Below are 27088 nucleotides of genomic sequence, written 5' to 3'. Positions count from 1 at the left end.
CAGAGCTTTAAAGTCACTCATGTAATTACAGGTGGGCTATGTTAATTAGACAAAGTTCTTACTTTGACATTTAGGAGCTCAATATTTTTCCTGTAGTAACTGCAGAGCGCTTTGACTTTATAATGGATTACTCATATGGTTCTTTCAAACAAAACGTACACCACATTTCCACCTGCTGTTTTTTTTTATTTATTTTTATATACATGGAATAGGTCAAGAAGAGCTAGTCAATGTGTTGGGTGTGTATATTAATTAGAAAAAAGCATGGTGTATGGGTTATTATCGTTGACAAACTAATAATATTTCTGTTAATTGAAATAAAGCTGAAATAAACTACAATATAAATATTAGTTGAAAATTAGGAATGTTACCATGGCAATATACTGAAATTAAGTTGAAGCACTTAAATTATTAACAAAAAAATAAAATAAAAATAAAACTGAAAAATAAATAGCAATATTAAAAAAATGAATACAATGACATGACAAAAGCACATGATAAAATGACCAAAAATAAAACAAAAATTACCATGAAAACTAAAAATATAAAAAAGCTCATTCTAAATATTTTTTTTTTTTTTTTTTTTTAATGACTGCCTGGTGATTAGTCAACTACTAAAAATGACTTGTCGTCTAAGCCCTAATATGAAGGTGTGTAAAAAAGTAGCTACTCTACAGTCCAGAATTCATTAACATCATTAACTAAAAATGAATAAGTTTTGTATTTATTAATCTTGGCTATTTAATAAGTTGTTCATAATACATTGCTGTTAATTTATACAACTTTTTTTAGAATGATAACAAAGCTGCTTTGTTTGGGGTGATGTATTTTATTTTTTATTTATTTTTTAGCATTTTAATTTAGATTTAAATTATTTTAATATAGTAATAATTTATTGATTTAAATTCTTGCGACCCCCTTTGGAAGTTTGCAAGGGCCCTGATGGGCCCCGTCTGCATGATTGAGAATCACCAATCTGAAGTATCAATGCAACATTTTGGGAAGGAAAAAAATCATAATATATGATTGTAAATCGTTATCTAATTAGTTATTTTATTTATATTAATCCATGTTTCAATTTTCCTAGTTACAATCTGAAAAACTACTGCAACAAACTCCCAGAGTTGTGGTCCTCATGCAGGCGTCTCAGCATTTGCCTGTTCCCTCTTTTTCTCTCTCTCCCTCCATCTTTACCCATCGCTTTCTCTGCTCCCCTTAGAATATATATATATATATTTTAAACGAAAAGCTTACTTTGAGATGTGGAATGTCAGTATAAGTTAAGGAGCTGGTGAGCAATGATTTACTTTCACCGTTTATGAAGTCTCAACACTTGACTTGAGATGTCACTTGAGGCTCTTGGAGCCAGGGTTAGTGCTGTGGATGTCAAATTGAAGACGTCACACACAAATGCACACAGTTTTTCTTATGTCTTTCAGAAGCAAGGCTGTATCAGCTCACTGATTTCTAGGGCTGCCCCCTAATAGTCGACTAAATGTTAGTTTAGAGGTGTAGTTGACCAAGTTTTAGGAAATTTAAACGTTTGCCTTTCATTCATTGACATCAATTATGGCTTATCATTTGAAACATGCAAGTAGTAGCTTTAGCCACTTTACATGGCTCTAACATCAATGTTATCCTAGATGTACTATTATTAGGCGCATTGGATATCCAAGTGTTTGTGTGGAAGTTAAATTATACAGCTCTTGCTGCATGACATGATTGACTAAATGTGCAATACGCATCCACTATATACTGTAGAGATGAGAGTCATGTGCAATACGCATCCACTATATACTGTAGAGATGAGAGTCATGTGCAATACGCATCCACTATGTACTGTAGAGATGAGAGTCATGTGCAATACGCATCCACTATATACTGTAGAGATGAGAGTCATGTGCAATACGCATCCACTATATACTGTAGAGATGAGAGTCATGTGCAATACGCATCCACTATATACTGTAGAGATGAGAGTCATGTGCAATACGCATCCACTATATACTGTAGAGATGAGAGTCATGTGCAATACGCATCCACTATATACTGTAGAGATGAGAGTCATGTGCAATACGCATCCACTATATACTGTAGAGATGAGAGTCATGTGCAATACGCATCCACTATATACTGTAGAGATGAGAGTCATGTGCAATACGCATCCACTATATACTGTAGAGATGAGAGTCAGAGAAGTTCTGAGTTTTCGACTCAGAAAACACTAGTTTATTAATAAATCTCCTTTCTGTTTTTTTTCCAACACGGTTATAATCATTACTTTTGCCGGTGCGCTTGAGCGCTTAATTTACTTTTTAAAGGCTTATTTTTATGGTTTAGTATTTCTCTGTAATGTAGAAAATTTGTACATATAGTATTATCTCTCAGCCCTGAAATTCAAACCATTTTCTGATGCCTCAACCCCACGGTATTTATTTAAGTAGTTAAATTAATATCATAAACGTGCGACTAGTAGAGTAATGACATAAAAGAACGACTCCTAGTCGACTAGAAAACCTTTAGTCGGGGGCTGCCCCACCTATTTGGTTCATTTCAAAATAAATGAACCAAATGCTGCTTTTTTCTCTTTCCTCACTAGTGCATTTTTTCCAGGCCCTGGATCTGAATCCATCTCTTTGTTGCCGATGGTTTTCCGGGCTCTGCTTTGTTTCTCGAGGCATGGATAAAGACAGCACATGCAACAGCAGTTTGGTCTGGAGCTGATGGAAATGAAAATAGGATTTTTTCTTTTCTTATTGGCTCCATGTCTCTCAGCTATTTATGATGTCTTCCCCTGCTGTGTAATTGCACAGCCCACTCACGAGCCCTGCTGGGTCAAACAGGAGAGAATGGGCAGAGGTGCAATGCAAACAGCCTTTGAAATGAGTCTGTGAAAGCAGAGGTATGGTTAAAGAGGGGGAAGGCCTGTTGCTGTCGACTGACTGTGGTGGAGGTTGAGTGTGTGTATAAACTTTTGGGACCTGTTTACACCTGGTATTAAAATGTGTTTTGGTCGATCGGATCACAAGTGGACGAGGGAGACGCATTCCTGTTTACACCCGGCGTTTTAATCCGTCTCTTTTGTCCACTTTCAACCACTTCTGTCCTGATTTCTTCGAGGAGAGGGTCTATGGGCGGGTAAATGTGTTTTTTTCAGATTTTTCGATCTAATGTACGAAATAAGCTCACGCAATTTACATATGAATGCGACCGGACCGAAAACAGATAAACATCAGCTTTAGTTTCGGCTCTGACAGCCACAAGACCAGCCGAACGCTGTGAGTGTGTGTTAGGAATCAGGAATGGTGAGAGAAGATTGTGCTTGGTATGTTTTTCCTCTTCAAACCAAACTTGGGTCTTCAGCTGATAAAGTTTGAATCCCGTCAGGCTAGTGCGGTTTCCATAATGTTCACGCATTAGGCCAGTAGGCGCAGAGTAGACGGTCTTTTGTGGCTGTTTCAACACATTTGATCACATGAGCGTTTACACTACGAAAGCAATCCGGTCAAATGCGTTTTCAACTACCTCTGGAAGTGGTTAAAAGTGGACAAGCTCAAAACGTTTTAGAACCTGTTTGAACCTGTATTTAGTGTCGTCCACTCGTGATCCGATCGACCAAAACACATCTTAATACCAGGTGTAAACAGGGCTTTGGATCCCACTGTGTAGTATAATATAATGTATATTTTAATGAAGGCATTCTCTATTTGTTTTTTAGTTAGAGGGGAGCTTTTTTCCCTCGAGTGTGTGTTTTGGTTTTTCTAACATGTCGTCCGTGCTTTTGGGTTGATGTGAGGATATGTCATTGTATTTTTTTAGTGAAGTGTGGCTTTTTTGCTCTAGTAAAGCACCGTTGTGAGAGCGCATGGAGAGGGGATGAGAGTTCTGTTAAAGTGCTTTGTATTGTTTAGGTGAGTGTGAAGAGCAAGATCAAAATTAATAGAGGGTGTTACTCATTTAATTAGACCCCTTCAGTTTCATTAACTGACGCAGAGCCGAGAGTCGCCACACACACAGACACACTGTCATAGACACACAGCAAAGCTGGATCTCAGAGTTAAACTGCAGAGTACTGTGTGTTTTACTGACAGCTGGACATATGTGACTTACAAAAAAGTACCAGAGTATAACCATGTGTTTAGTAGTAGTAGTAGTAGTAGTAGTGATTCCCAGCCCTGATAGATAGATAGATAGATAGATAGATAGATAGATAGATAGATAGATAGATAGATAGATAGATAGATAGATAGATAGATAGATAGAGAGAGATTCACCCATACACGCATTACTGTTTTTATAGAAATGTAGGATTAATCCATAAATGAAACGGTGAAGGGAAATTCATGATAATAGACAATATACCGTTTGTAGGTGAAAAAATAAGAAACTCTAAACAAGTCCCTGTGTTTTGTTCCCTCAATCTTCCAGCTACTCTCTTAAATTTGCATGCATATAGCCCAGCTCAATAAAGAGAGAGAGCAGAAAAACAATGAAATTAAGTTGGCGATGACAGCGGGTTTTGTTGTCAGACTTTCAATGACCTTTAAAAGGAAAATTGTGAATTATGCAGACATTCCTTATTCAGGGTTTGATTTACTATTAGAATAAATGATAATGCCAAGGTCAAGTGCTGATAATGCGTGACTGTTCTGTGCTCTACAGGTTCTGGGTAACCAACGATTTGAAAGGAGTCGGTTTCTGAATGGACTTTGGTTTGGCATTAATATAGTCAGCCATAATTCTCACTGCTCCTCACTGGTGGTTTAAACCTTTGGATGTAGTGAATAGTTTGAAGATGTTTTGTTCTCGCTAAAGAGTCACTTAGCAGTTCTCCTCTGGCCAATGATCGAACAGTGTATGATTATGATTCAGACAGCATTACTGGTCAGAAGTCAGATTGGATCAGAACATTGAGAATATTTATCCAGTTCCATCTGGTTGGAGGTCGGAGTCACGCCGGTATGGAGACGAGTTTGTTGAGGATCAGTGCCGATGGCTGTCGTGTCGATGAGGCCTTCACAGGGGAGAGTCTAGTTGACACAATCTCTGCTGACACTTCAGGGATGCGTTGTGGTCGTGTCTAGGCGCAGGTCCACCATCTAATCTGGATACGGCCTGAATCCAGCTGATTACAGTAAACCTCGGAATAAGCAGAAAGACTAACATTAGCGTAGATGCCATTCTTCTCATGATGTAACAAGTACATCGGGTGTTATAGGAAGTGTTCCCGGTTCCGGCTGACCTAATTTATGCAGCCTAATAATCATTTAACTGATCCTATTGAATAATAGGAATGTATAATTTTCTATGTATATGCCAGATTAAAGAGATGTGTTTTTAGTCTAGATTTAAACTGACAGAGTGTGTCTGCTTCCCGGACAATGTCAGGAAGACTGTTCCAGAGTTTAGGTGCTAAATAGGAAAAGGATCGACCGCCAGCAGTCGATTTTGATATTCTAGTATTATCAACTGGCGTGAAGACGTGAAGGACTATAATGTGTTAAGAGCTCGCTCAAGTACTGGGGAGCTAAACCATTTAGTGCTTTGCAAGTAATCAGCAATATTTTAAAACTTATACAATGTTTAATAGGGAGCCAATGCAGTGTTGACAGAACGGGGCTGATATGGTCATACTTCCTGGTTCTAGTAAGAACTCGAGCTGCTGTGTTTTGGACCAGCTGTAGTTTGTTTATTAAGCGTGCAGGGCAACCACCCATAATAGCATTACAATAATCTAGCCTTGAGGTCATGAACGCATGAACTAACTGTTCCGCATTTTTCATTGAAAGCATATGTCGTAATTTAGATATATTTTTAATATGGAAGAATGCGGTTTTACAGATGCTAGAAACGTGGCTTTCAAATGAAAGATTGGTATCAAAGAGCACACCCAGGTTCCTAACCGACGACGAAGACTTGACAGAGCAGCCATCAATTGTTAGACAGTATTCTAGGTTAGTATGTACGGAGGTTTTTGGTCCAATCATTAGAATCTCTGGTTTTTTTTCAGAATTAAGTAATAGGAAATTACCAGTCATCCAAATTTTTATATCAGCTAAGCATTCCGTTAATTTCTTGAATTGGTAAGTTTCATCGGGGCGCGAAGAGATGTAGAGCTGCGTATCATCAGCATAACAGTGAAAACGAATGCCATGCTTCCTAATAATATCTCCCAAGGGAAACATGTACAGAGTGAACAGCAACGGTCCTAGTACTGAGCCTTGTGGTACGCCATACTGAACTTGTGATCGACATTTCTTTTACTGCTACAAGCTGATAACGGTCAGAGAAGTATGATTTAAACCATGCTAGTGCAATTCCACTAATGGCAACATAATTTTTTAATCTATTTACAAGTATGTTGTGGTCAATAGTGTCAAATGCAGCACTAAGATCAAGTAACTCAAATAGAGATACAACCACGATCGGATGATAAGAGCAAATCAGAGCAGTCTCAGTACTATGGTACGGTCTAAATCCGGACTGAAAATCCTTGCAGATACAATTTCTTTCTAAGAAGGAACATAGTTGTGAGGATACTGCTTTTTCTAGTATCTTTGACAAAAAGGGTAGATTCGAGATCAGCCTGTAATTGACTAATTCTCTAGGACATATCCTAGTGACAAAGATGAATTAATGATATTAAGAAGAGGATCTTTGACCTCTGGAAGCATCTCTTTCTGTAGCTTAGTCGGTATAGGGTCTAACATACGTTGTTGATTTAGATGATTTGAAGAGTTTAGACAATTCACTAAAAGTAGATTTAATTTACACAGTGAAGACTGCAGAGTTTTTTATAAATTTGATTACTTTATATCATTTATTTATTTATTATTTCTAGTGTTTGAAGTTTTTCAGGTAGGTCTATTTCATTTGTGTCTTTGTTCTATTGTAGTTTGTTGTCCTTTTGCTTGTAATTAGTTTTTTTGATCTTATTTTTATCACTCACTGTTTACTTGTTTTCTGTAAGCTTGAGAGTTTTTTTTTAGTTTTTTTTACTTAGGCTAGTATTAGTTTTTTTGTGATATTGAAATTGGTGACAAGAAGTATGACATTTTAATAGTTAAGCTTATTTAAAGCAAAAAAATAACTGTTGTTATCATGAAATAAGATTTTAATCATAACACCCACCCCTACATTGTACACTAAAGGGACAGGAAAACATAATAAAGCATCATATGACCCTGTTAAAAGGGTGGTGCATTTTTTTCTAGCCCATGCCACATGAAACCCATGCCACAGTGATCTTCAAGAACTTGTAGGTGTATCCTGTAAACAACAGCCCTGCTGATGACTGCTTCACAAGGTGTAATCTAATCCTACTTTCCAACTTCTAACAGTAGTATCCGTACATGTATGGTTACTTTGGAGTTTTTCCTCAATTGCACATGTAATATGAGCAGAAAAACCTCGTCAGTGAGAGCAAAATTTGAGCACAATCTATGGATTTATTCTTTTGTTGTCTTTAACGATGGTTGCCAAACTTTTTCTGCTGGGCCCCTTTTTTGTAGAGAAAAATATCTGCATGCATCCACATAAAGACTCTCAGACATGACCTTACTGGGAAAATAATATAATATAGGATACAGTTCTACAACTTAACTTTAATGGGCTTCTCTTTGTGATGTAAAGTCTCTAAGTGGCGTCTGAACTTGTTCGGCTTCATACTGTCAGAAGTTAATATTTTGAGACACACAACACACTGTGGTTTCTTTTCATCACCCACCATTGTACTGGTAAATCCGAGGGCAAGATATGCCTAGTCATGCTTTCTTGTCTTTGTTTTGATAGTAGTGACGTTTGAAGTAGATTCATCATCTGCTTTACGTTTACCTGGCATTGGCAGTCCTTTCACAAACTGGTCCATGCTTAGTGCAGAACCATACATCATTTATTTATATATTTACAGGGCTCCCTGCAATACTCCATTCAGATTCTTCAATCGCGTCATATAGTGGTCTGTTATTCCATGTCAACAACCGCTACAACTTATAACAGTCCGCTCAAGCGAGTCATTTTGAGGTAATCAAATTAATATTTTGTTCAATTATATCTAAATAGCCGTATAATAAGTGGGATAATTTCGCAGTGGGTGTATCACCCTGAAGAGGTTTAATTTACATAACGATCTGCTGACTGTACACTATCTCTATAGCCTTGCCTCCCGTTTATAACTCAAGGCCCCCCCGGTTTGAGAACCACTATTTAAGATTTCAGAATATTGGTAAGCATTATTTTTAGGCTGGTAGTCGATATAATGTATTGAAAAATGTTCATGGAAATATTAGTTGGATAATCTGGCTTTTTTATTTAGCTAAATAAAGCAATAATCCACAGTTAAAGGAATAGTTCACCCAAATATGAAAATGATAATCTATAATTAACCCATAATCTACTCACCCTCAATCCATCCTTGGTGTATATGACTTTCTTCTTCTTTTGTCGTATGCATTACTTTTATGATGGATGGATGCTCTTTTTGGAGCTTTAAAAACACGGCACTATTCAGTGCCATTACAAAGCTGGGAAGAGCCAGGTTTGTATTATTTAATATAATCCAGATTGGATCATTTTCATTTTTAGGTGAACTATTCCTTTAAACTCATGATCAAAATAGTTGCTTTGATAAAACTGCATGTTGCTTTTTTTCTTATGTGATCACACTTTTCCATATAAACATGTTTTATAGATGAATGGCTATATTTATTCTTAAGGCATTTAATGATACAATTGCGGTTTTGTTGTCTGAGAGAAAAATATGACACTGATTACATCCGGCCACTGATGTGTGTAACCGTTTCAGACAATTGTACAATACCATTCAAATGTTTTGGGTCAGTACAGGTTTAAAAAAATAAAGAAATGAATACCTTTTCAGGGATCATTAAATGATTGTGTACCAAAGCCCATAAAAAAAAGAAAAAAAAAGAAAAAGAAAAAGGGAAACCTTTGTCAGTGGCTCTTCACATGTGTGCCATATTGTAAAATGGGAAAATGCTGCTGATGGCAATGCTGAGGCAAAACTACATCCGCCTTCTGCTGCTCGTCCAACTGAAAACTGTACAGATGTGAAGTATAGAGCTGCAAACTTTAAAAAAGTTCTAACACTTTGATCATCTACATGACATTCGTTTATATGTTAGTGTGACCTGTGCCGTAATTGCATTGCAGAGGCTTTATTTTGAACGTAACATTCACATTCAGGTTACAAACCGTCCTTTTTGGGGAATATATTGTGTTATATAATATTGAGAATTAAGTTGTTCTTTATTATACTATAATGTTTAATGAAAGCAATTTCTGTTATTTTACAGGAATCAAATAGGTTTTTTTCAATGCAAAGTTAGAATACAGCAGAAAAGCTGTACACTTGTTGGGGATTGACAGTTTTGTCTTAGAATGTGAAAACTTGCACATGCAATATCTAGAAATGTGCTGCTCCAAATCATTCATTAAACAATTAAACCGTTGTCATCTCGTGCAATTATGAGACTGGAGCTCAATCAGATGAACAACACAAAGAAAATAATTGCATTAGAAAGTAAATGCACGACACACTCATCAGAATGCTTTTGTGAATTGCAAACTGCTTTAAAGTTTCATTTATTTTTAATTTCCTCCACAAACAAAATGAATCAGACAGGAGTAATTAAATGCACCTGTCTCCGTGGTAATAGTTTCCATGGTAATCGGTTTTTGATTCATTGCACCAATATATATTTGTGCCTTTCATACTAGTTTTTCATTTCAACATGACAAACACTAGTTTTGAGTGTGAAAATTTTAGTAACAGTTTCTTTTTAGTTGGATTTCGGTTTGTGACTTTTGCCATTGAGAGGAAAACAAACTATTAACGTTAGAGGTTTTCCTCCACTGATGGGCGGTTACTGTTAAGGTACTTATACCATGGTACTGAATGATTTCCATGTTCATGCACCATGTTATTTACATGGTACTCCACAGTTATACAGTAATACTGCATATAAACAGTCTTGGTAATACTGTATTATCCAAAAAAACAGGGTAATACTATCATACTTTTTGACAATTTTCTGTTGCTGGTCGTAATGTTTAGATGTAGATCGTTAGTAAGATGATGTTTAAATGCTTGCTTTTATGGTCAAAGCTCTGTAACTTTCATTGGAGGGCAAAACCTATAATGCAATGCAATTCAATGACGATTGAGAGAGGAACAAGTACACGTTCCTCAAATGTCTGATGGATCATAGCCTATTTGATACTTGCATTTTAACTCTTTTCCCACCAGCTTTTTCTTAAAAAAAAGTTGCCAGCCACCGCCAGCATTTTTGATAATTTTCACAAAACTTTCATGGTCCCTGGAATATTTTGTTGTATGAATATCTGAACATGCAATTTAAAGAACACATTCTCTTCTTTTGTATCTTCTTTTTTTATTATCAACACTTGAATGTGGGTAAGTTTCATTAAAATATAAAAAAAATTTTCCCAAAGACTACAACATGCATACGCATTGCTTTTATAGCTTGTTTCTGCTCCTTTTTTGCCTGTGTTTTGATCAGGAGATTCAGTTCTCTTTCAGAAGATGTGTCATAGCGCCCAGTGAACAGTGAAAACACAGAAAACCGTAAAATAAAAAAAACGGGAAAGGGTTAACAGGATTTAAAAAAAAAAAAAAAAAAAAAAAAGATGGATAAAGTAAACTTAAGTTCTTTCAGACAAGTAAGCGTGTATCTTGAAATATTACTAAAAAAAATATCTTATATAGAATTTATTCTTATGCTTTATAAAAATCAGTAAAGGTTTCACAACAAAACGACACGTGTCACATGTGTGACATTGGCATTTGACATATGTATGTCAAATATGACATTTTTGCAAATATACTAAAAGCCCTTTAATTTAACAATTAACAATCTTGTAAACAATCTATATTGTTAAAAGCGCTATATAATTGAAGGTGAGATGATAGATGGCATGTATTAGATTGTGTACAACAGGTTTTGAGCAAAGTTTTGATAATTTAGAGGCCTTGGAAATGTGCACATCAAATACGATACTGTATTTGTTGAAGGGTTAAGAAACCTTTGGAAGGCTACAGGAGAGTCCAGGTCAGAATAGGGGAGTTGAGGACACACGAGCCGTGTCGGAAACGTCAAGATGACTTAATTCATTCCGGTCTGGTTTGTCAGATTCTGTTGGGAGACAGATGCCCGTGTCCACATGCTCAGTCTGCAGGTCAGCAAGAGCGACCTCAGGATCATCGTTTGCTACACATTGAGCTGACAGCTTCCAGACCCAACCACTGACACAACTCAACCCGTCACACAAACGACTCCGCTGTGACTCAGCTCTGTTTGTTTGCGTGCACTTCATTCATCCCTGACCCGGAGCCCATGTGACCAGTGCTGTGTTTGCCAGCGTCCGAGGAGCAGAGGGGCTGATGGGATTACATGCTGATCAACAGAGATTCAGGATTTAGGCCTTTGTGGGGGAAGCTGTCTTTGTGTAGACAATGCTCACAGAAGAGATCAACATAACTGTTGATTCTAGATTAGTTCATCAAGATGACTTTTTCAAATCTGCCTTTGTTCGTTCACTGACTGTCTGATGCGTATTACACAGAAAACTGGGGAGTGCTTTCCAAAATTCACCGGATCCAACCTGATTGGCCAGCTTTTTTGCAATTCCTGCCATTAGGTATTGAAAACTGATATTTCTTACCATATTATTTTAATGTATTGTCATAATCATAAACAAAGTGGTTTTTTTTAGCACAAATTATTTTACGGTTTACAGCACTTTGTATTCTTCCAGTTATTTTCCTATAGTGGCTAATGAATCAGAAGTCTCACATTTTCAAAGAAAACAGCTTACTTCCGCGTTGCAAAAGAAGGCGGATACAATGAACGCTTTTGAGGAAGAGCTAAGCTCTGGATTTGTCAAATTTGTCCAAGTTAGTGGCATCAAATCTTCAGAGTTTTGTTTGAGGCACTTAGTACTAGTAGCTAGTAAACTAGAAACCCACTGATAGTACTGTGTATTAGTGTTGTCAAAAGAAATAATATTTTTTTTTTTTTTTTTTACGATACCAGCATTTCCCTCCAGGATTTTGAGCGCTGTTTTGACAACACTACTGTGTATTGTACTTGTTTTTATCTAGGGGTGCACCGAAATTTGAAAAAAAGCCAAAAATATATGTCGTTATCACTGGCGCTGTGCTCAATATTGTGCTTTATGCATGTACAGAGCTTAATTGCTCATGGCCCATGTGAACGCTCCATGTATGTACCACTAATGCTCATCGGAAAAGAAAAGTCTGCTTAAATAATGCGCCGACATGAAATTTCTATATAGTAGTAGACTTCTAGTATAACTGTAGAAATTCCTAGAAAGTACATGTTTTGAGCACCAGCAAATCTGAAATTAATGTCCATATACAGCGCAATATGCCTTGCATTTTATGCAAAAGACTGAAAAGAGAAAACAAGCATGGCTAAGTTGCAACACTTAAGTTAAAATACTCCCCATAAAAGGTATATGTGCACTTTTATCATTTTGAGGACAAAACACACCAAACTTCACCCGATCGGGAAGCTGCATGACCGCCCATCTGTTTTCAATGTAGCTAACTTCATTTAATGGAAACTTTTACACCACATGCCATTTTGAGTTTTTAAATTTAATAAAACGTAAAAAAAAAAAAATGGTATAAACGTTTTTCAAAACAATAGAGAATGAGGAGTTACGTCCATAGACTGTAAAAAAATATGGACGTAGTGTCCGTGACGTCACCCGTAGGTTTCTGAAGACCGTTTTTGAAGCCTAAAGTGGGCGTAGCCGACCGTCGCCATCTTGGCAGCGCGTCACTCCCGAATTTATTTATTTTTACAGTCAGACAATGAGCTGAGGTAACGTGACGGCTAACAGACACAGACAAACGGCTAATGATGACTAATGACCACTGCAGCGGGAATCCACCTGTCACTCAAAAGTGGACGCCCTTAATTATACAGAAATTTAAGGCTTAATATAATTTAAACGGATGAGTTATAAAAACATTCACCCCCTCACGGTTGTCATGAAGGGCAGAATTAGCTGTATAGACCAAAGCCACTTTTTGCTCCAGGCTGTAAACATGTTTTTTTTTTAAACATTTTAACATGGGGGAGATGCAGATTTGACTCACTTTTGCAGCCAGCCTCAAGCGGCCAGTTGATGAATTGCCGTTTAATTCACTTCAGTGTTGGTTTCAAGAGAGAGGGAGGTTGCCGCTTGGTTACATCATTATCTTTTCACACAGCGTTGCATTCTGGAAAGGCGCCGCCATATTAGGTGGTCACGCTATCTGTTGCCATGGTTACAGTGAGACCGAGACAAATAGCGAAAGAGAGAGAGCGCAGCTTAGTATTTGTTCATATTTTAGCGATACGCCGCAGTTTCTTGGGAAGATATGAAGATAGGAGGAGGAAGCGAAAGGAAACGGGCTCTATCGGGAGAGACAAATAACAACGCCAGATCGCTTTTTATTTAACACAAATGAACAAAATGAATACTCTGTTAGTCAACTAGAGTTGTTTAATTTTTTATAGATATATCTGTACCGCGAACTGTTTCAAAAAGACACTTTTTTTCAATGACGCATTGACAGGGGAATGTCCGATCTGTCCGCTTACACGGCAAGTGCAAATGCACGTATCCAATTCATGTCAGATTTATTTCCACGTATAAATGACGCGTGAAACCTCTCGTATGACTGAGCTCTCGCAGTTTACAGGTTTGTGGGTTTGTAAGTTTCACCAAGCCACATCAGAAATGTTCATAAGCTTCTATTGACGTAAAGCTTCTGAACTCGTGCATTGTGTAGGCACTGATACCATAAACCAGGTAATTGACTATGTCAGGGTGTGTGAAAGGTGGTAGTGCTTCTGGGGCTTTCATCCATTCTGTAGCTGCAGGTCGTACGGGTCCATGTTGTTGATGCCAAGCAGTTTCTCTAAATAATGCGGCCTGACGTTGTTATTTTGTCTCTCCCGATAGAGCCCCTTTCCTTTCGCTTCCTATTTCTCCATTTATTCAACCGTATCGCAAAAATGCAAACGAATATCAAGCTGCTCTTTCTCTCTCAGTCGCTATTTCTCTCGGTCTCACTGTCGAAGTAACCATGGTGACGGATAGCGTAACCACCTAATATGGTGGTGCCTTCCCACAATGCTGAGTGAAACGCATGACGTAACATTCTCATTCTCTATCTGGAGCCAACATGAAGACAAAGATGACATCCAAAGACCTTGACAGTGAGATTTTTAGAAGATTTTTATTTATTTTTTGTAATTGATCCACTTATTACATTTGGACGGACTTAAATGCTTATCATACACATTCCTGCTAATTTCTCCGCTGTCTGAACAAACGATCATGATGGGCCGGCACTGCTGTTCAGTTATTTGATTTATGTTTTATTAATTCAGTTTTTATCTCTGTATCAACTTTTTCCGATAAACTCTCTACTAAAAGACCAACATTACACTGTTAAAGGGGTCATGAACTGGCTTTATTAATTTTTTTATATTGATGTCTGAGGTCAACTTATGACGTTCGCTTGGTTTTTACATTCAAAAAAATCAAAATGAATAAGTAATAGGCTATTTTCTACCCTGGTTTTGAGCCTAGCTCCTGAAACGCTCGGTTTTTATGGGCGTGCCGCATTGAAGACTTGGAAGTAAACACCCACTGCTATGATTGGATAACAGTTTTGCATATTATAATGAGTTTCATGTAATGCGCGAATCGGTGGGCGGGGCTAAACAGGCAGTTTTGAAGTAGGCGTTGATCTTCTTCTGCGGAGGCGGTATTTGATACCCTTTGACGTCATAGATCCCCACTTTAAAAAACCTGTCGTTCGCTGTGCCTGGTGTCAATAACAGCTTTTATTGGACTAACAAGGACGTTTTCAGTTCTGAAACTTACAGGATATTCTTATAGTATGATGACCTCTTATATGTCAAAAGCTCAAGGAAAATTTGATTTCTCAGTTCATCACCCCTTTAAAGTAAGCATCACTGAACAAAATTGGGTAGTTTTTGACCAGAATAAGCTATAATGTGGACCAGACTTTATGCTGAAAGTCAAAATTCTGGCTACATGAAAATATACTGTATGCAGTAACTTATTCATGCCTCATTCCTGTATCTTTTCTTGTTCATTTCTGTCATTCTACAAAGAGATTCCACCTTTAGCTTTTAGATTCCACCTTTTCTTTTGTCATGTTTGGCACGTTGAAATGTGCCTCAAATGTGCAGTTGTGATCCAAGGTTGATGTTCAGACCTTTTCCTTTTGTTCTTGCAAGTTAAAAAAAAAAAAAAGTCCCCCACCTGATTACTTCCCACGAATATGTCACCTTGGCCCGTTCGATCATACCATTACAGCAAATTTGATTTGTCAAAGGTACACTTACCACTCCACTTCATTATGGTGAGATTGCGGGTTTCAGCAAGTGAGATTGCTGGATTATTACTGAGGCGAAAACTCAGACTCTTCAGCGCATTAGCTCAGGGCAGTCGACAAAAAAGAAAAGTTGAAAGATGAAAGGGTTGAACCCTTGGCATCATAATGCAGGATGATGATCGCATTCTGAATTTGCTCTGTGCCGGGCGTCATGCTTTTTTGCATATTGTGAAGGGTTAGAAACAACCTTGAATCACAACTGATCCATTCAATTTCCGTATGGGCTTTATGATGTAAAATGACGTGGCGGCTGGTGATTCAGAGGCGTGACACAATCACAATACGTCCACCTCTCAATGCAGTGTTATTAAATGTTCCCTTTATCTGCCGCCCGAATGTCTTGCTGTCAGTAGCTCTGCGTTCATTGTTCCTGTAATCAAACACATCTCTAGCAAAGCTTTCAAAGCTGGTCTCATCCACAGCTGTCTAGAGGACCATTAACACGTGCTGTTCTCTGCTGTCTCTATGTTTTGAGCTCTTGATTAACAAAATACTCGGGCTGTTGGTGGATTAAAGTTAGGCTAATTGAATTAACAATTCGGTTAACAATGACACGGCGATTAATTTATTGAATTAATTGCAAGTTCACACATTAATCTACATTTGGCTGATAAAAAACATTGAATACGTTACAAAAAGTTGCTTCATAAATCATATATTGTTTGTTTTAATTCACTTAACAAATGCTAAGTATCTATCACAGACTGACAGTCCACAAAACCAATTTATCTGGCAGTTCACATGAAGGTGGTACTTCTAGCTTGAATCGTATCGGGTGGCATGATTAATTGAATAAATTCATCACATTACTTTCTCTAAGTGTTCACGCTAAATTAGCACATTAAATTGACAGCCCTAGAAAATACCTTTCTATTGGTTTGTCAGTATGATTCGCTTATAATGCTAGAGATGTTCCCGTCATGTTTCATCCTGCTGTGCAGTGGTCCTCTTAACATAATGGTAAGTTTTACGCCTTAATCTAATTCCAGTGCTTTCATGCTAGTCAAAAGCCAGACACCATTAGCCAAAGTGCAAGCCTGCCCAGCATGGGCGTCTAGTCTTTAAGTGAAGAATGGGAAGAGTTTTGAAAGGCCTTTTGAGCTTGGAGCCGCTTTTACAGCTCTTGAGTTACTTAAGATTTCTTCAGCCAGTACTAAATAATGTGTGACTGGACGAAATCTAGGTCTTTTGTTTATTTCGTACGTTCTTGGTTAAAGCGTACATTGGGTGTCTTCATTGACATCAATCACGGTGATGGGCCTGGGAAACCGGCTGTTGTCTTTGAGACGGTCTCTTGCGACGTCTGTTAAGTGTTTCTCCTTATCTTGTTTTCCAATGGAACTATACAGGAATACAGAACAGCGATCTTGCTTTGCTAAAACAGCCATGTAATTGATTTTCTTGGGGTTTTATTGCTCTTGCAGTTTTCTGTTCGATGTGGTCAGCCGGCTTCTCTTCTCGAAGTAGAGTAAGTGGATTAGATTACGTTCAGTTTGTTAATGTAATTTTATGCATATTTAAAAGTCTGAACCTTTTAAAGCCGTGGCCTAACAGTAGTGCTGTAGCGGTGCGTCGATGACGTCGACGCGTCGACGTCAAAATTACGTCGACGTCATATTTTTTGCGTCGACGCTTCTTTTTTTTTTTTTTTTTTTTTTTTTTGTACCATTCCCGGAGGTACAGCTCGCCACACACACACCGCCCGCCGTATTATTCTGTCATGTTTTCTCCCTTTCTTTCCAAACCGCGACAAACGCCAGTCTCCTTTCTCTGCAGAATGTGATAAATCCGCTCAACCAATCACAGCGCACCATTTCACGCATTGTAAACAGTAACGGTGGCGCTTTGAATACACCCGGCATCCTAGTTTTCCTTATCTACTTTGCACTTTTTGATCAACAAACAAACAAAAAAATTTATACATTTGACGGCATTGATGAACCTGTGGTGATTTCTGCCGTAGGGAAGAAACGTAAGCCATCGAAATCTAATCATTTACGTGAGGAGATTAAGAAGATGAGGCACGCGGGAGGAAGAGAAATGCCGACTGTTGCTTGTTCTCACACGACAGCGTCAAACTTATGTCGAATGCTGACACGTGAACCCCAGTGGATCTTTTTAAAAACTTTAAATTCTTGTACTCAAAGTCAACGAAAACCGAGCAGGACCAAGCCATTTTACAGCTGATCGCCGTCAAAAAATTTCAGAAGGTATTTCTTAGCGATGGCTGATTGAATGTAGCCTATGTTTAGTCCAGTACGTGTCTGTATAAGATTAGTATTGACCGAGTTCAGAGGCTGTCATGTGGATCAACTTACTTTGTTGTGTATTTTCAACAGTTTCAATATGAAAAATAACTTTTATATTGATTCAATGGATTAATTGCATTTAAAAAAAAAAATGTGTCATGAATTTATTGCATTTTTGGGAAAAAATAATCTGTTTTTATAATAAATCTTTGAAAATCAAAATCTGGATTTGAATTATTTATGTTATTATAACCTAAAGATGCTATGTGAAAGTTTGAAACAGAAAATAGTGGTTTTCATCTTGCCACTTTCTTGGTAAAGAAAACACATTTTTTACTCAAATTAATCAAAATGGATTTATCACGTTTATACTATATTATTCAGAAGTAAACATTGTAGCTGACAGTGTGTTTATGTCAGAATGTTTATTTTTTTTAAACCACAACCTTCTAAGTGCTTCTTTTAGTGATATATTTAACAATATCTTTTGCATTTCTCATCCAAACAACGTCAAACTTGGCACTGCACTTACTCGTGCCCAGACAGCTGTCGAGTTTGAAATCCATCGGAGTAACGGTTCGAGAGATATGCGAATAACAGACAGGATAATTAATTCAAATTAGTCGTTAGATTAGTCGACTAATCGATAAAATAATCGCCCGACTAATCGTTTAATAAATAATCGTTTACCCCAGCCCTACCTAACAGTAAGGCACTGGCGCTCATGCAGGAGATGAGAGTTCGATTCTGCTCGTCCCATAAGCCTATCGTACTTTTGTTTCTGATCTCTGATCTGATTTAAACCGGGGGTCTCCAACTCTTCTCCCGGAGAGATACCATCCTCCAACCCCAATCAAACACACATGAACCAGATAATCAACCTGTTCAGGGTTACTTAAATTTCAGGCAGGTGTGAAAAAAATCAGTTTTATAAAATGTCATAAAAAATTATGATATTTTTATTTTGGAGGTCTCCTACAATAGGTTTACATGCATCCAAGGTTAAAAACACTTTTTATAATATGCTTTGCAGCATCAGCTCTTTTCTCAGTGTCTAAACGGTAAAGGACTCTAAAGTCTCTCTAATCCCCACTTTCAATCCCCACTCCAAGAGCCGACTCTACTCTGATTGGTCGAATGGCCCAGGCTGTTGTAATTGGTCGCACGTCGGAAAAGAAACGGATCAGCTCCGGATCTTCCTCAGCACTTGATAAACTGTGATATAAACAGTAACGATGACGTCAGTTTTGCATATCAATTCCAGCTCAAATCCTCCTCCTTTTGAAGTGCAGCAAAGCGAACTTGCTGTTGCAGCGCAGAATACGGTGTCTTAACAACGTCAACATGAACCAAGTAGTAGTTGTTCGCAGGGCCGACTGGGTCACTCAAGACTTACTCATGGGTTTCTTTTGATGGGCGAAGTTCCTCCTTTATGTGTCTCGTGTTAAGTTCCCTTGACTGTCAAACGTATTCTGTTGGACTGTAATTTTTATGATACTACTAGAAAATGCTTTTATTCAGAAACATGTTTACATGGGATATTTAAGAATGCATCACCTGAATGCATTTTAGATTCTCTATCTTATGTCAAGTTGAAATGTTTTATATGATAATTAAAATGTTATGGATTGTGATATTGACCTTGTGTTTGCCATGTAAATAGCCTTGACGCTAACATGGAGTAAACAATTGAATAAACAAACATTGTTTGTGGGCAGCCAATAAAGAGCCTAGACTGGCATTATGCAAATTTGTTACAAACCTACATGGGTTCAGCAGGAAGTGAGACTGGAATTACTGACGACTCGTTTCAGGCAATTCAGAATCGGTTCTTTCTTTTGGGAGACAATTAATCCATTTATCTACTTTGATCTTTGAAGCTTTGCAGACTTTTTACATTCAGACAGCTATATTACACACTGCATGAAAAGTAATTTCTGAAAAAGCATAATAGAAGCACTTTAAATGGCATTACAAACCTCTTAATGATCATTTTAAGAGGTCCTAAATTTGAGGATGGAAAAACAGGAATCACGGTACAGCTTAATGTGATTATTAAACATCAAAAGGCGATGATTTCATTAAAGGAAAAGTGTTGCAAGTCAAAATACAGTGCTTTTGCCCATTCTAATTATGACATTGTTTACTTTGTTGTTTATATATTGTAATATGTGGTAGATGCATATTTATCTCCCTCCTGATCTTTGTGAAGTTTATAAATATTATGTTTTTTTTAACGCACTCCTGAATTTTTCTGCTTAGGAACAAACCGCGCAGGGCTTGATGCTTACTATGAGGAATAGATTTAATTAAGGCTTATATTCACACATATGGTCTTTAATGTCAAACAGGAAGAACTTTAAGAATAAAATTTAACCAGAAAAGAATCTCTTGATGGGGAATTCACCTGTCTCAAACTCTGCAGGATAATCTTTAGGGCAGATCTGCTTACACAAGAACTTGCTGCAAAGAAACACTTTCAGAGTGGTCTCGAGTCGCCATCACATACGTTTAAGCTCTCGCTCTCTGCTTGTTCTTGCAGTTCCCCCCCCCCCCAAGCTTCACTGAGTCCCGTCATGTGCCAGGCAGTTTGTTTGGTGTGCAGTGTCAGGGGAATATCCAGCTTTCCGCAGAGCTGTCCTTCACATCCATTAATCAAGACACTTTCTCCTGATGGAACACACCTCAATTAGCATCTAACTGCTTTATGCCTGCGCTTATAGTGAGCGAATCAGTGAGTGTGAATGCAAAGCAGTCAGGCAGACGTTCATTTGAGACACGCTCCAGCCGTCCCACAGGCCGTGTCTTCGCTGACACTTAATCCCGGGCCTGGATGATTGGCAGCGAACTGCTCTGCCGCCAATGACGCTCGTGTTTTTCCATCCACCTGCTTTTGTTTCAGGTCATTGATAGCCCTGAGGTTCACATGCTGAACGGGGGAGGAGGAGCGGGAGGAAGAGGAGCGAGACGAGAGCTAGATTGAGTTTCCTTGGCGACCGGTGGACCCACTTGGGGCGATGACTCTGGAGAATGCAACATGCACACTTGAGGTGAGGGGCGATGCCAAGCGGTATTTTGATGCTGTTCTGTAACTTTATGTGTCTGTGTCTCTTGTGATTCTCAATGTAACTACATTTTCTGTATCTGATCTTGCCGAACAGCTGTAATTAATACAAGTAGTTTCCTGGAAATAAATCATTTGTACTTTATCTCTATAATGCTGTGCATTAACTGCTGATAAGTTGTCAGGTTTTTGTTCTCGTCTGTTCTTATGAGCCGGGATTTATTTCTGTAATCTATTTTGTAGTGTTCCTCATTGAGATGTTTTAACATTGGAGCTTTTGCGTAATGAATTGGCCATTTGCTCTAAGAGTAATAATTAATGGTGTTTCATACTAATTTGCCTTGAACATCACCCGGTGCTAAATTTTGGGACCATCTGGGACCTTTGCAAAAAATAAAAAATATACATAGACTTTCATGTGCGCACAAGAAAATGTTCATGTGCGAAAGGGGATTTTTTTAATGTGCTCACAGGTTACAATTTCTAGTTTGTGTATACTATAACCTAGGGCTGCACGATTATGACAAAAATCATAATTGTCGATTATTCCCTTGAAATTATAATTGCGATCATTAATTACGAGGTTTTAAATAGCTTTATACCATTGTTTGAAGCGACTGCATGCCATATTTTTATATATATATAAAAATAAAAAATAAAACAAGCTAAAAACTCTTCCTGAAAAACTTTTATTACTTTTCTATAACATTAAGCCTCAAATGTCAACTATACATTGGTTTGGTTTCTTCTTTAAATAAAAAAAAGGTTAAAAAAAATGCATGGTATAATAATACGGGCTTTTGCACGGGGTAGTTACCCTGGTAATCCAAGTTGAATTTGCTCAGCGAGTTACTCTGGTGTCGAGTAATGATGCTCATTAAATATGCCCCTCGATCTGAGCTGCACCAATCACATCGGGTTATCTGATATAGGCGGGCCAGAGGCGAGATGACGACAGCGCTGTGACGTCAAAGTCATTAGTAAACATTGGCTATGGATGAACACCAGTTGTTTGAAACGGCTTTGGCCGCTACAATGAACGGGTTAGACTTGGCTTTTTATCTAAAAGAGGAACAGAAGACGGCGCTCGAATCGTTCCTTTGCAAGAAGGACGTTTTTGCTGTTTTGCCGACCGGATACGGTAAGAGTATAATCTACCAGTTAGCTCTGCTGGTAGCTAAGCGTATGGGGTTTATTGTTGTGATTGGTCGTAGTGTTATCCAATTGCGTGCAGTGAGATTTTCAAATGCATGCTTGGTGCCGCCCCTCGAGCTGGCCGATTTTCATTAGTCGACGCCAGACCATTCATCTTTCAGATTTAGGTCTGGATTTCCAGGCTACCGGATAGTTATAGGAACAGGCCACCAGGGGTTTCCCCGAGAACTGATGGTTCCCGATGGCCGTTTTCCTGGTTGCATTCGCACACCAGTAGGAACTCTGAAGTGATGTAAGCAATGCTTTTTGTTGTGACGTTTAGATGTCCAATGTCGCTAGCTGAGGTTTGGCTTGGTCCCCTCAAAGTTGCGATGGATTTTCTCCTCCGCATAAAGGTTGAGAGGTCCATCTATCACTGTTTATCACGTTCGTAGAGTTAGTTTGTGGAGTAAATATGTAGGCTACAATCTGTGAGTTTACATAGCTTTTTTAAAAATGGCGGGTGCCAGTGTTTCGCGTGTGTTCGACCAATCAGCGTACACTAACGTCACTGGTAGTTCCTATGGTACTGGGTTATCTGAAGTAGTCGTGATAAGCCTCTCACAACATAACATGCTCCAAACACAGCTCATAAGCACACAGAAGAATGAAAGTGGATTTTTATCACGGCTTTGAACAATTACGTAATCGTGGCATCCGTAATTGTAATCGCTATTAGAAATTCGATTAATTGTGCAGCCCTACTATAATCTATAGTAGATTAGATTTACTCTGCCATCTTACTAGAAAACAAGAGCATGGATTACGGGTTCATAAAAAAGATTGGCACAGTAAAAAAGGCAAATTTGGCTTTTGTTGGGGCAATACCTGTAATATCAAGGCCTAATGCCCGGTTTACCGCATCCTCTGTGGAAGTCGAGAAACCACACTGCGAAATGTCCTCATGGCTCAATACAGCTTTGTACATTGTCCTTTATGCTAAGTTTAATGGTTCATTAAAAATGGTTGGAACAGTAAAAAAGTCCTTAAACTTAGAATTTTGTTAGGGCAGTATATTTATATTGTCCCATATAAAACTCTAATGGACAATTAAAAAATCCTTACAGATGGAGGAGAAATGCTGACTGACTTCATTCATTTTTAACAGCTCTTGAGCAGACGAACTGCCCTAAGCAAAGGCAAATTTTGAGCAGTTTTTACTGTACCGATCTTTTTTTTAATGGCCCCTTGAACTTGGCAAATAGGACAATGTACATAGCCGTGTTGTGCCAGAAGACCATTTCGCAGCCCGGTTTCTTGGTCGCCACAGAGGATGCATGAAAGTGGACGTAAGGCCTTGATATTAAAAGTACTGCCCTTATGAAAGCCAATTTTTGACCAAATAGATCTCTATTAATTCATGCACATCCATGCACTTCTTTTCTTCCTAGTACGATGGCAGAGATGCTCAAAAGAAATAGGTTATAGTATACATAAACTAATTTACGAAATTATAATGCGTGAGCAAGCAAAAAAAATTCTTGTGCGCACGCAAAAGTTTCTCGGAAGTATGTATTTTTTTATTTTTGCAAAGGTCTCTCCGTACTATTGAATACAGTTTTTATTTAAAAAGAATACATATTACAAGTTAAAATGGAATGTTTACAGTCACTTAAAACATAATTGAGTGTACATTACCTCGCAGAATGATATAAATGAAATTTTGACAGTTAACAGCCATATTCGCAAGGTCTGAGTGCGCTTGCAGATCATTCCTCTTATTCAGCGACACAAGAGAGCACTAATAAACCACCATATTTACAGCAACAGAGGAAAGACGTGATCAATACAAGTAATTGTAAACTGTATCATTTAGCCAATTTATTTTACATCCCTCCTTATCTAGAGCAAGAGCAAACATTCATCATTTGAGTTCTTTCCTGTTTGGTGCTCTTACATTTGTGTTTTTCTCTAATAATTTGGGAAATGTTTTTTTGTTTTGTTATGTTGCATATTTATGCTCTTTATTAACCCTATAAGGAAGCTATAACATAACATAACATAACATAACATTAAAGGCTAAACCAAAATGCATAAAGTCAACTTTAGTTAAAGTCAACACTATTAACACTCGAGAGGCCGAATGAAACGCGGGCCAGTAGTTTGAGACCCCTGGTGTAGGAGGTCATCCTAGACTTTTTTTTTTTTTTTTTAACATTTCGGACTGTTGCCCATAACATTACTGGGTCCAACGCAAGAATCAAATTTGAGTCTCCTCTTGCTACCACCAATACTGCAGAAAAACTGTTAATATTACTTTTTGAAAAGGTAATTTATGTATTTGTATGTAAATTATATATAAAATTTGAACTTCAAAATTATTTTTTATTAATATTTATGGTCCCTAGGTGATATATAGTCAGATATTACTCCGGATCTTTGTCCAAAGGCAGATTTGTCTGTATTTTCTATATATAATTATTCTCCATAAAGAGTGAGAAAGAGTGAAGTGTGAGCTAGTCTGACTCAACAAGTGGTATAAGACCTGCTATACTGAACCGAGTTATAATATTCACCCCTCTTCAAGTTCCTAAAAAACAAGACTTTTTTTGTGTGTGTGCAAAAACAGAGATATATGAACCTTTGATGTGTTGAATTATTCACTGCAGGCCTGAACAACAGTGAGCCTGAGCCAGTAGAACCGAACGCCCAGCTCAGGTGCTTGTTAATAATGAAGAGCTAAGCTCCAAGCCTTTCTGGGTGTTTTTTCTTTTTTTTAATGTTTTGTCTCTCACTCAATGCTTTAGCCTCTGAATGGCAGTTACAGTCAGGTAAACTGAGGCCCTGTCCCACACAAACACGGGTATTTTCAAAACCGCAGATTTTTCTGTGCCGTTTGGCCGTTCGTTCACACTCAAACGCAGTATCCGGTCACTGAAACCAAACTTTTTTGAAAACTCCTTCCAGGGTGAAGATTTTCTCTTTTGTTTACATGAGGCGAGTCTGTGCAATGCCGGACGTAGCCAAAATATTGCCGCTAATAACTGTGCTAACAGGGATTATCACATGTATACAGATACATGCACAGTTCTCCCATTATATTGTGGAACAGAGGCGTCAGAATGCAATACTACGCAGGACACCGCTTATGACAACACATTGTTAGCCTACCAGAGCCGGTAATAACCTTTTTTTTCAGGCTTCTGATTGGCTAACATTGCTTTACGGTTAGGGTTATATCGACACCTGTTGGTTTGGACACCTGCATGCTCTTGACAGCACTTCATAGTGTGTTTTCATGTGAACTAGGCCTGAATCACCCCTCCGTCTTTCTCTGTGTCAGTATGTGAACTGTATCAAAGTCACACATGGATCATACATCACATCATCCAACTCGCCAGACAATCAACATATTATAGTTCAGTCCCAATCGTGACGGTTGTTAAAATCCCAGTAGATCCGCATTTTTGGAAATACTCAGACCAGCCTGTCTGGCACCAACATCCATCCCACGTTCAAAGTCACTTAAATCACCTTTCTTCTCCATTCTGATGCTCAGTTTGAACTTCAGCAGATCGTACTGATCGTGTCTACATTCCTAAATGCATTGAGTTGCTGTCATGTGATTGGCTGATTAAATATTTGCGTTAACAAGTAGTTGAACAGGTATACCTAATAAAGTGGCCGGTGAGTATGTGTATGTATGTATGTATGTATATTAGAGCTGTAACGGTACATGTATTCGTCCCGTACCTTACAGACATCACGGTTCAATGCGTGGTGATGCGTCACAGGTGATCCACACTCCAGTCCAGAAGGGGGCGCACGCGGTAATGCAACACTGTTTGCTACAAGTAGAAATCGCAGAAGAAGAGATGATCCATCGATATGTTTACATCTCAACATATCTTCTCAATAATTGTTTTCACTACTGAAAGAAATCAATAAAAACAGCTTGAGAATAATTTCTCACAGAGCATTACATTTACCTCAGGCATTTAGTGTCGACAGCAGGTTAGTTCACTAGAGAAATATATCTATACCTATATATCTATACCTATATATCTACATATATATATATGTCTTGATTATTTAATGTTTAAAAAATGTGTCATGATTTTATTTGAGTGATTATTATTATTATATCTAAAAATAAATAGCAACTGAATTTAATAATTTGGCCTCTGTTGTTAATTGTAACCTCTAATATTATTGTAATTTGTAAGTATGGGCTCCCTATATATTTTACAACATTAACTAAGATAGTTTTTTTTTTTTATCCTTTAGAATGTTTTTTTTATTATAATTGGATTTATTTAAATACAGACACATTTGTTTAAAAGAAAAAAAGGTGTATCCCCCCTGCTGTACCGAACCGTCATGTTTGTGTATCGTATTTATGTATATATGTATGTATGTGTATGTTTTTTTTTTTGTACATGGCACAGATGCTGTTGTTCATAGACATTAAGTAGGTTAACTGTAATTAATTTAAGTAGATTGACTGGAATATTTGGACTGAATGGTATATTTATAGCACATAATCACAGTGGATGCTCAATAACAGCTCTGTTTCAGACAAAAGAGAGCACAAATAAACCATCATATTTATAGCAACAGAGGAACAATGTGAACAGCACAAGTAATTGTGAACAGCCATTTGCCCAATTTATGTCCCGCCTTATCTAGAGCAAGAGCAATCATTCATCATTTCCTGTTTTGTGCTCTAACATTTGTGTTTTTCTCTAATGACAATTTCCTGTAAGTAACATAATAACATAACATTGAAGGCTAAAGCGAAATGCATAAAGTAAATTTTGGTTTTAAGGATAAACTATTAACACTCAGTGAGCGTTATGTAACTGCAAGGCTGTAGTTTGAGACCCCTGTTCTAGTACATTCCTAGATTTTTATGACACATTTAGGACTTTAGTCCATAACATGATAGAGCCCATGGGGTCAGGTGAGAAAAATGATTCATTGTGCTATGAATCACATCGTTGGAAACAACTGAACGTTTGTGCGTGGCCACAGAAAACACTCCTGATTGACACCGTCTACTGAACTGAAGTAGGATTGCCGTCTCTGACACTAGGTTTTATAATGTTTTTTTTTATCTTTCATGTTGGCAGATCAGAGCAGACATATTTATGT

At 37.8% G+C, this 27088-nt stretch overlaps 1 protein-coding gene across 2 annotated transcripts in view; it reads left to right on the top strand.

Moving 5' to 3' along the window:
* Positions 1 to 27088, top strand: part of tjap1 (tight junction associated protein 1 (peripheral)) — a 110022-nt gene that overhangs the window by 18962 nt on the left and 63972 nt on the right. For both annotated transcript variants that reach the window (XM_084093403.1, XM_084093402.1), the window contains exon 2: positions 20639 to 20786. The gene's annotated coding sequence lies outside the window, so the exon portion shown is untranslated. The remainder of the gene's footprint in view (positions 1 to 20638; positions 20787 to 27088) is intronic.

This window comes from Abramis brama (assembly GCF_963993115.1).
Source record: "Abramis brama genome assembly, chromosome: 19".
Lineage (NCBI taxonomy): Eukaryota > Metazoa > Chordata > Actinopteri > Cypriniformes > Leuciscidae > Abramis > Abramis brama.
The sequence above is the reverse complement of the archived record's forward strand: the minus strand, read 5'-3'. Positions and strand labels throughout refer to the sequence as shown.